Source organism: Lytechinus pictus, chromosome 8 (assembly GCF_037042905.1).
Source record: "Lytechinus pictus isolate F3 Inbred chromosome 8, Lp3.0, whole genome shotgun sequence".
NCBI classification, from domain to species: Eukaryota; Metazoa; Echinodermata; class Echinoidea; order Temnopleuroida; family Toxopneustidae; genus Lytechinus; species Lytechinus pictus.
The window spans coordinates 24,759,489-24,770,200 of NC_087252.1; the positions used below are offsets into that span (position 1 = coordinate 24,759,489).

Below are 10,712 nucleotides of genomic sequence, written 5' to 3' on the forward strand. Positions count from 1 at the left end.
ATTTTTTCGCCAGGAAATTTGCATGATGTCCTTTGTAAACAAAAAGAAGCAACGTGATTTTTTCAAGAATACAATGAATGTCGCATACATCCGTAATTCCGAAGCTTCGTTATTCCGAAGGTTCGGATATTCCGAAGGTTCGTTATTCCGAAGGTTCGTATTTCCGAAGGTTCGTAATTCCGAAGGTTCGTTAGTCCGAAAACGAAATAAGGGTCGTAATCCCAAAGGTTCTTTAGTCCGAAAACGAAATGATTAACGAACCTTATTTCGTTTTCGCATTAACGAACCTTCGGAACATCGAACCTTATTTTGTTTTCGGATTATCGAACCTTCGGAATAATGCCACAAATGTTCGGATTAACGAACATCAAGGTATAGGCAATTTACGTGTTTCGGAATTACGAACCTTCGGAATAAAGAACCTTCGGAATTATGAACCTTCGGAATTATGAACCTTCGGAATTACGAAGTGTAACCATAATTGTACAGTGTATGAATATAATATCTAGAAAACATTTTGAACAAGCATTCATTTTAGATGTTGACGTTGCTGGCTTTCCATAGTTGTGGTTGATCGCATCAATTGTATCTCTTGGTAAGACGAGGCCCAGGTATATTCATCAATATAAGAGGGTTCTCAGAAGTCTAAAAAAAGACTAAAAAGCTGGCACAGATACTTTTCATGGTATAAACAGACAGTAACTTCCCTTTTTTTTTTTTTTTTGAGTATGCCCTCACCCCCCCCCCCCCTCCTCTCATCGGAACTGTAAACTCTAAGCTTCCCTTTTCATTAATGGGGTACTCTGGGCCTAAAATAATTACATCTAAAATTCGCAGAGCAAAATGCTGAAAATTACATCGAAATCTGAAAACAAACAGTGATGTTATTGAATTAAAATTAAAATTTAGCAATAGTTTGTGAACAGTTTAAAGGGGAATTCAACCCAAATAAAAACTTGTTTTTATAGGGAAAAGAAAAATCAGACAAGTTGATAGGTGGAAGTTTTAACAATATTGGACAAACAACTAGAAAGTTATGAATTTTTGAAGTTGTAAATATTGGTATTCACTATACCCATGGAGACTTCAAATTGGCCGCATATGGGATGTCATAGTGATGTAAGGCAAGGACTACTCTTCCATGCACTCCAATACATATTTTGGCTAAAAAGTCATTTTTCCCAAAAGTTTTATTTCAAATTGTATTTTTCTTTCATGAGGACATAAAACAATATACTACCTGGGTTATATTTAGATAACTGCCCCAGGGGAATGGGAACTTAGGAGAAAACCACAAATCCCTGATAATAAAGTACATGGCCTATGGGAAAGTTGTCCTTGCCCTTGTCATAATTTACTCACTCAGTTGCCAATTTGAAATCTACATAGTATTAGTGATCTCAATTTTAAAGCAGCTATAACTTTCTTATTGCTTGTCCGATTTCTTCAAACTTTCACCATTCTGTTTAATTTATTTTTCTCCTTCCTAGCACAACATGTTATGGCCAAGGCTGGATTCCCCTTTAATTATGCACGTCATCATGAATAGTCATAGGTGGGCTGATGATGTCACAATTTCCCCCACTTTCTTTTTCTAATGTTATTACACGAAATCGTAACTTTTTCATTTTTTTCATGTATATGTGTGAATGATGTGTCTCCCTTATAAGTTGCGGCAATGAATGTCTATTGCATTATTCAATTGTCAAACCATTTTTTTTTGTTGGGGGGGGGGGTTCTTGGGAGAAAATGTGACCTCATCAGTTTGCTCATTGAGTATTCATGAAGACATGCAAGTTTCACCGAAATAATGCAAATGTTTGAAATGTCATAACTTTGTTATTCCTTGTCCGATTTTGGTCAAAATCTAATTGTTTTATTTGTCTGATTTTTCTTTATCTGTTCACACCATATTATTTTCAGCCTGGAGTACCCCTACAAGGTTCCCTTGTCAGATTTTCAGTGAAATACATTTATGATTTTGTTTGTTTTGGTAAATTTTTGCTGAGACAGATGCAAGGCTCTTTAGGGGAGTGAGAACTCTTCCCCCCCCCCCCCCCCCCCGCCGAACCACCACCAACACTTTCCACATACATGTACATTACACACACACACAATTATTCTTTGTCAGAAAACTCTCAAGAAATCGAAAATTTCCTGTCCTCACCCTACCCCCACCTCCATTGAAAATACTGAGCCAAATTTGTTATTACGTCAAGCACCATTAAATCTGCAATCTTGAGCAAGTGGATATTAAATTTTGTCATGTTTGTTTTTGAAAATGTCAACTTTTACTATTTTCAAGTCTAATTTCAACAGAATAAATTCTTTATCAATTCATAATTTACTAGTGCTGCAAGTCAGGCGTCACTCAGAGATACAAGCAGCTCTCAGAGGATTCAATGAATGGGACTACGCACAAACGGTCAACCAACTCTTGAAGATTTTTATTTAAAAGAAGATTATGAAAAAAATACAAAAACAAAGTTGTCTGTTAATCATTTTCTACTCTGATAGTACGCTCTTAAAACATTGAATTTGAAACTTGAAAAAGATGTTGTTTTCCACTCATCCTACATACTTGGTGAAATGGTTTCATAAAGACGTAATTGTACAACCATGGTAACTTATTGCAACTACCATGGCAACAGGGCTAAGCAGTCATACACAATCAAGGTTTCTGGGTGGGTGTTTCATAATATATAGCATTTATGAGGCGCCGATTTATCTAGTTTCCTATTCAATGGCACACTGCATGTATATATTACCCCGGCTGTAGCTCCAGCTGCTAAAGGCGCTTGGTGCATTCAAGGAAATAATCCCGCCGGGTACCCATTCACCTCACCTGGGTTGAGTGCGGCACAATGTGGATAAATTCCTTGCTATAGGAAAACACGCCGTGGCTGAGATTCGAACCCACGTCCATCTCATTGAAAGATGAGACTACGACGCTAAACCATAAAGCTGTTTGAAAGTTAAGAGCGACTTTAAGAACGACTCGTGATCCTTTGTGGTAAATGGTATATAAGGAAATGTTCATTGGCGATGGTGTAGCACATACGAAAGGATCACCAGTTGTTTTTAAAGTCACTCTTAACCCCCGAACAGCTTTATGAAATGGCCCCCAGGTTTCCATACACATGGTAAATCTTCATGAAGTGGGAGCCGGGACTATCACCCTAACCAACTGGTAATAGGCAGCAAGTACATGTAAGAAAATGATACAGGGCAGGGTGCTACATAAGCACTAGCAGTCTAGCACGATTGCCCGGGGCAAGTAAAAGTTAGTCGGGCAAGTGTTTTGAAGTAAAGACCAAAACTACTCGCCCAAATTGGGCAAGCAAAATTCTCACAGTAGAATTCCCAAAATTAGGGTCGATATGATATATCGACCCTAAATTTGGTCATGGCGGGCAAGATAAAATCACTTTGTAAAAAGAAATGCAAGAACGAGGTACATCAGTTCTTGTCAAAAGAGAGAAAAAAAAAGGTCTGGTTTATAAAACCGCAATATTTTATTTTGAAGAGGTAAAACTTTTTTTTCAAGGATTTTTTCGGGCAAGTGAAATCGATTTTCAGGCAAGTATATTCCAACTATTTAAAAATTTACTTGCCCGACAGGGCAAGTTATGTAGCACCCAGCAAGATTTGTATAACACACATATCCACCTTGTTTTTTATAGGTGCTCAAGGCGCTCCCAAATAAGACCCTGGCTAAGCTAGTCTACCGATTCCAGTGCTCGCAGCTTTTTGAGGAATTACTTCCTGCCGGTACCCATTTACCTCACCTGGGTCGAGTGCAGCACAATGTGGGTAAATCTCTTGCTGAAGGAAAACACGCCATGGCGAGTAATTAAACCAGCATCCCTCAGATTGAAAGACGAGAATCTTAACTACTAGACCACGACACCCCCAAATGCCTGGGAATGAACAGGGGACTGTTTCATGAAGCATCTTCTCAGTGATTTTCAATGACAAATTTGCTCTCAGCCAATCAGATGCAAGGATTTCAGTAGCTTATAACAGATAGTCAGTGAAAATCACTGAACATTTTTTTCATGGAATGGTGTCTCCATCAATCTTATAAACTTACCTTGTAGAGGACTTGATCTGCTGTGCTGACAATCTGATTCATGTCTGCTGCCCTCTTCTCCTCCTTTCTCAGTTGACCTTTGACCCTCTGACCCCTTCTTGACCTTGGGTGAAATTTGGGCTATCTGCTGGTGTACATATCTCAGATGAATCGCAAGCTGTCCGGGCCCAGAAAACTCATAATTGCATAGATGGCACAGGGAAGATTTGGTTTCTAGGGGGAAAGCAGAAGAAACTTGCATTATCATTCGGTGGATTCACAATATGATGCGCCACCTATTGATTGCGCCTGCGGACAGGCCAAAATTTGCAATGCCTCATGGGAAAGGTTGACATCAGTTGCACGCATGCATTCGATATGCTGCACTGGCCACTTGTTTTTAGATCCATTTTTCATCAAATTTGATATTTTTTTTCTAATTGGGTACTCAAAACTGATTCACAAGGTAAAAATACAGGTTTATACAAGTTAGATGACAAAAACAAAATTTTGAAAATGCTGCGTAATCTTATCATTTGCCACTTTTAATAAATGTATCCAAATTCTCATTTACCTAAATCTGCAATTTTGGAAAGGTTTAACCCTAAACTGACCGGGGGGGGGGGGGGGGGGGGGGTTGAATCAACCCCCCCCCTCAACATTTTCTGCGATCATTTCGCCGCGCGAATTTGTTTTACCGTGCCACTCACAGAGTTTATACTTTCAAGTCTCGCGCATCTTTTTCAGACCAAATATGCGACGCCCGGGTACGCAGTTCCGAAATTACGCAACATTTTGTAAGTGCATGTCAGACCAAAAATTGTTCCAAAACGTGATTTTGTGTCCAAAGTCAATGCAAATTGAGTTTTCTCATCTTATTCATAAAGATATGATTATTTTTGCTTTTAACAGCTGAAATCAATTGATTTTAGCATAATTATGCTTCAAAAAGGTTGTGCAATAAATCTGGTGAAAAAAACAAAGAAAAACAAAAGGTTGAAAAACATAGAAATACATAAGAAATTCATAAAACAATAAAATACATAAGTAATTGATTTCCAAACCGAAGTTTTTTTCGATTGCGATTGTTAAGAATGCTACAAAGAATATTTTTACAAAAAATTAGCATTCTAGGAGCTTTATTTAGTGAATTAGAGCAAAAAGTATGATTTATGCATAAATTAGCATAATTAATTCATATAAAATAAAATCTCATTATTTTGGAAAATTTTACCATACAGCCTTGTAGATTACATCGCACACTACCAGCGTGCAAATTTTTGCGGCGCTCACGCGATCGGCGGCCGAGATCTCAGGGGGGGGGGGTTGAATCAACCCTCCCCCGGCCACAGAACAGCCAAAAAAGCCCGGCCTAGTTAGGGTTAATACTGCAATGAATGGGGATTTTCCAGGGGGCCGTTTCAAAAAGCCATTTGTAAGTTAAGAGCAACTTTATAAGAATGACTGGTGAACCTTTCGTACGCGCTAAACCATCACCAATGAATATACCATTTACCACAAGAAAGGGTCACCAGTCGTTCTTAAAGTTGCTCTTAACTTTACGAATAGCTTTATGAAACACCCACAAGGCACTCTTTTGAGCATTTTGGGGGCAAAATCGCCCAACCCTCGTCTAATTTTTTCACTGACCTAGTCAAACACCACTTAACCTACCAGATGAACTGTATAGGGGAGAGTGGCCGGGGGGTAAATAAGGCCCCCAGTTGTTTTTAGCTAACTCCTCAAGTTTACCAGTGTCAAAGGATTGCTGTTTGTGTGGTATTTGAGACAGTTCCTTGGCACAAATCTTGAAATGGAGCAAATGAGGTCCCCTGACAACCATATTGAATGCGGATTAATAAAATGAGATTGATTAGATCTCATATTTCTATTGGATAATGCAGGTATATTGAAGACCTTGTATTAGACATCTGATCATCTTTCTACTGCTATGCATTAAAAAGATATGGTTGGAATTATGAAAAAGGTGGCTTCAATTTACCCCACTCTCCCTATATGCCAAATTTTCATTTGACAAAGAGCATCAAGTAATTAGACAAAGTTGCAATTTGACCATCTGGGTAGTAGTCTCTAACAGTAAACCTATGTTATGGTTCATTATAGACCAGGACTCGGGGTACTAAGCATTTCAAGAAAACAAAAAATCCCATTAGGGCCGTCTGCACAAGCCCGAGTCTTCAAATTAGCATGCTATTTCTGATCCGGCAAATTATCCTGCTCTGAACAATCTCAAGATTATTTGTAATGGAGACGCAATTATCGCGCTAGTTCGCAAGATTAATCTCGAGATTGCAATCCCAAGTCAACTTGGGATTATTTGCAAAATAGTGTGCTATATAACGAATTATCCTGCTAATTCGCAGGTGCAGACACACTCTGTATTATTTATTCACAGCATCAGACCATAATGCATTGATGCCTTGCTCAAGCAGGAATCGCTCTTCTTGCGATGGTGGAGACGGGGTTTCTTGAATCTCCAGATTAATCGCGAAGAGGGCCGATCAGGCTAAAGTCTCGAGATTGAGCAAACTTGGGCTGGTGCAGCACCGCCTTTAGTTTTCCATGCTGAAAGTACCTTACTTCCATGATAATCAGTTCAATTTCAATTTCACATGTGTGGTGCTATCCCCCTTAGGATTTTTAGTGTACATAATCATGATTAAATAGAGGCTTAATTTAGGTAATGTGCACTTGTGCTACATGTATATAGTCAAAGAGGCTACACTACAAAACCACCAAAGCAAGTCATCCAATAGACTAGATACTATTTTGATGCAACAAAATATAACAGTCTATAAAGGTCACTTTACATGTGTAATGCATATAGGCTTGTCAGTCTGGCAATTTCAACTGGAACCATTTGAGTGCATTTGACAAGTAATCCTTAGCAATGGACCATTTATTATTGTGGGATTCTTCCTAAATACCATGGAAAGAATTTGATAGCTCCAAATGATCATAAATTCAATCTTCAACACATCTTTTTTAAAAATCAGTTAACCGATTCCCTACTGGAGCCAGGTGTCCATTTCACAAAGAGTTACAACTATTGTAACGTTGCCATTACGGCAACTACCATGGCAACAGGGCTCAGCAACCAATTAAAGGTTACCATGGTACGACTGCTATGACATCATTATGACTAGATATTAAATTTGCTTTTATTCTAAGAAGGATGATAGCATAGTCACAGATTTGAACATAGGTATTCGTATGACGATTTCGAACATTACACAGTAAGATATTCCAAGTCTCAATATTAGCATCAAATTCTACTACATTTTATTCAAAAATCGAGACGCTGACCAATCGTAAGGTGTGCGGTCGCCTTTAAGTACCTGGAATAGAATTATCTGTTTGATTCATTTGTTCTTCAGCTTGTTCTGTAGGCTTGTCTTCAAGGTCTTCTGATAATCTGCGTGGAGATTTCTGCTTGCGCCGACAAGACATTTCCATCATTTCTTGAATTCATTGATTTCTTTCTGAAAAAGAGAGAGTGAAAACAAAAAAATCATTTCAGGAGCTAAATAATTGAAGAGGTTTAACGTTCAAATGACTTTTATGCTAATCTGTATGTAGTATAGTGAGTGTGCTCCATAAATCCACATCATCCTTTTTACTCAGTTCTTGTCACGAAGCAATTTTTTTTTTTTCACATTGCAAAGCAATGAAATAGAAGTCACTCTCTTTTTTATTCTCCTTCGCGCATTTAAAGGGCGAAATAACCCCAAGCCCCCATATTTTAACGTTAATTTTTTCCTGCTTTTAATAATAATTTTCACCTTCTTCATGACCATTGCTATTTAGTAGTTAAATTGTTGTTGTTGTAGTTAAATTTATTTTTATTTTATTTCTTTTCCAGGTACACATTATACTCGTAACAATAGTCAAATTCATTACATTGATCTAACATTAGTCAAATGATCATGTTTTTTATTCAATTTTGCAAGATCAGGAATTTCAATTCATTCATTGTCATGATTGATTGCATTGTTTGATCATTCAATTAAACTTAAGACAATAAATATGATCATGTTGATGGAGATATTTGCATACACAGTATCATCAATCAAGCAATTCCCTCATTTTCCACAAAAGATTGTGAATCACCGTTATGCAAAACTCACAGTTGTTCATTCATGTTCATTCACATGCATTGCGAAGTATGAATGGAATTGGCATTTCCCGTTTCTCATATGACCGGTATTCTACACAGCTGTACGTATGCACGCGAGACACAAAATCAATGATGCCTCATCTACGATCAACTGCCACTGGCTACGGTGCACTCTCGTCAACTCAACTCTCACTTATTCAATCATATTAACATCGATTGTATCATTCCCCCGTTCATATCTCCAAAATGAAATTAAAAAACATAATACACACCTTTTATCTCAACCAGCTATGCAGAAGAGACTAAATTCGGTTGATTATGACTGCCTTTGTTCGCTTTTCTCCCCATCTTTTCGTTCGCGGAGGATCCGTAAAGTTTACATTATATTTCGCGAAATTTGACCTCTTCCCAATTGACTTTCCGGGTCGTGCCTTTTGGATGACCCCGGGGGAGAAGCAACCTTTCCTCCGCGGGGTATGCCGTTGCAGCGGGTGGTCCTGTTGCTAGCCATCCGACAAACTTTTGACCAATCACAGCCCGGGGATGGATGCATATCAAATCAGTCAATGACAGCGAGCCAATCAAAACGATTGCGTAACGAAATATCGGACATACATTTTAATGTATTATATTGATCGAATTCATTGTCATCGCTGGCTATGCAGGTTTATCAAATACTCAGATGGATAAGAAGAATTAACGAGTCTTTGTATAGTATTGGAGTATTTGGCTTTGCCAGCTAAATTGCGTACTAAATTAATTCCTTGTAATTGAATATTCGGCATGTGATTGTGATGTTTTTAAATATTTAAACGATTGCCTACACTCCATGGCTTCAAATTTTACATTTCTTTTCCTTTTTTTTTCTCTACAGTAGATATTGAGTATATATCAAAATTAAATTAATAACAAACTTCCATCTCATTTCCATTAATGAAGTACTATGTTGTTTGCACCTCCCTTATCTCCCTCTTTCTTTCCTTTGCCACTTTTCCCTCCCTATTATGATTTTGTAAGTACTTTTTTTGTGTGTTACCAGTGTAATTATTATTATTTGAATTACTTTCTCTTATTTTTGTTGTCGCTTATTCGTTTTATTTTGATATTTGTGGATTACTTATTTTAAGTTTGTCTTCTGTGTCCGTCTCGATTTTTGTATAGAGTTGTATATATAGTTTGTTTATAATTAGGATTGAAACTAAGTTTAGGGGCTTGCCTTCTCTACAAGCTTTTGCTTTTCTTGGCAAGTCCCTCCGTTCATTTCTTGTTTCTTTTCATTGATAAAATTACTGCAACAAATTGCAGTTTTGTTTAATTTATATTCAACATTTGTTACGAAATTTCATTGATTTGTCTGTATTATCGATTATATTGAATATGTATTGTTACTTTGATTATATTTTGAAAAAAATTGTTGAACGGAAATAAAATCTAAATCTAAATCTAAATCTAAATCTAAATCTAAATCTTGATTGTTTATATCCTATTGTTTTCCATTCCATTATTATCGTCATCATCATTTCCATATCTATATTGTAGTTATTTACCACAGAATTGTTTTATTTTTATTTTAAAAAACTGAGCTCGGACTTCGCGCTCACATTGTTTATTTAGGCCTTATGAAATATCTGATCTTTTTTTATAAAAATAAAGCTAAAATATTCTTAAAACGTAAGCCTTCGGTTACAATTCCCTTCGCCCTAATTCAAAACAAAATAAAACAAAGCAAAAGAATCTGCTTTTAGCAGACGATCGATGTGGATGAAAATATTTTCCACCACCCCCCCCCTCTATTGGGGAAAGCTGAAGCCGTCCCTGCCCCCTTGTGAAAACTCAACAAGCCCTGCTTTTTAGTGGATCCCTCCATTTCCTCAACATTTATTTAAATAGTAAAGATGAATAAAAGAAATTATACGCAAAATGCTTTATCATGAATAGTCTACAGTTATTATATGATTATCTAGTTCATTGTAAATATCATTATTAATATGATAATCATATTGTTTAGTGTCTATTGTAAATATTTATTTATCTATGTCATATTGTCATACTGTATACATTTGTATATTTATTTATTTCTTTGTAATGATTTCTTTTACTGTTAAATTGACTTGAGTTGAAATGAAAATAAATCAAACCAAACTGAACTGAACTGTCAACAAGATCTATTAAAGTTTAATGTCTGAGCGTGATGTTTTTGTAACGTGGTACTAATGACTGAAGCTAGTGTAGGATTAGTCAATTCGTAATCCGTGTTACTATGTCAGTGTTTTATGCAACATGTATCATTCGAACAAGCCCATCCCATGCACGGGGAACGTGGTTTTTTTTCTTCTAATTTTATGAGGTGGGTGGGGGCATTTTTCTCATTATCGATTAGTCCAAAGAATGCTAAGAAGATATAGAAAAGTTGCATCAAATATTAATCGAGATCTATTTGACTATGTTGATGCTTATCAGGGCTAATTTTTGCCAATTTGCGTAAGTCGCTATTTCCATTTT

At 36.9% G+C, this 10,712-nt stretch overlaps 1 long non-coding RNA gene across 1 annotated transcript; it reads right to left on the reverse strand.

The window, feature by feature from the left end:
* Nucleotides 1–724: 724 nt before the first annotated feature.
* Nucleotides 725–8,615, reverse strand: LOC129266703 (uncharacterized). Its single transcript, XR_010294307.1, has 3 exons — nt 8,483–8,615; nt 7,432–7,575; nt 725–4,306 (listed from the first exon to the last, which is right to left on the reverse strand). It is a non-coding gene; the product is annotated as an uncharacterized LOC129266703 (long non-coding RNA).
* Nucleotides 8,616–10,712: the final 2,097 nt, after the last annotated feature.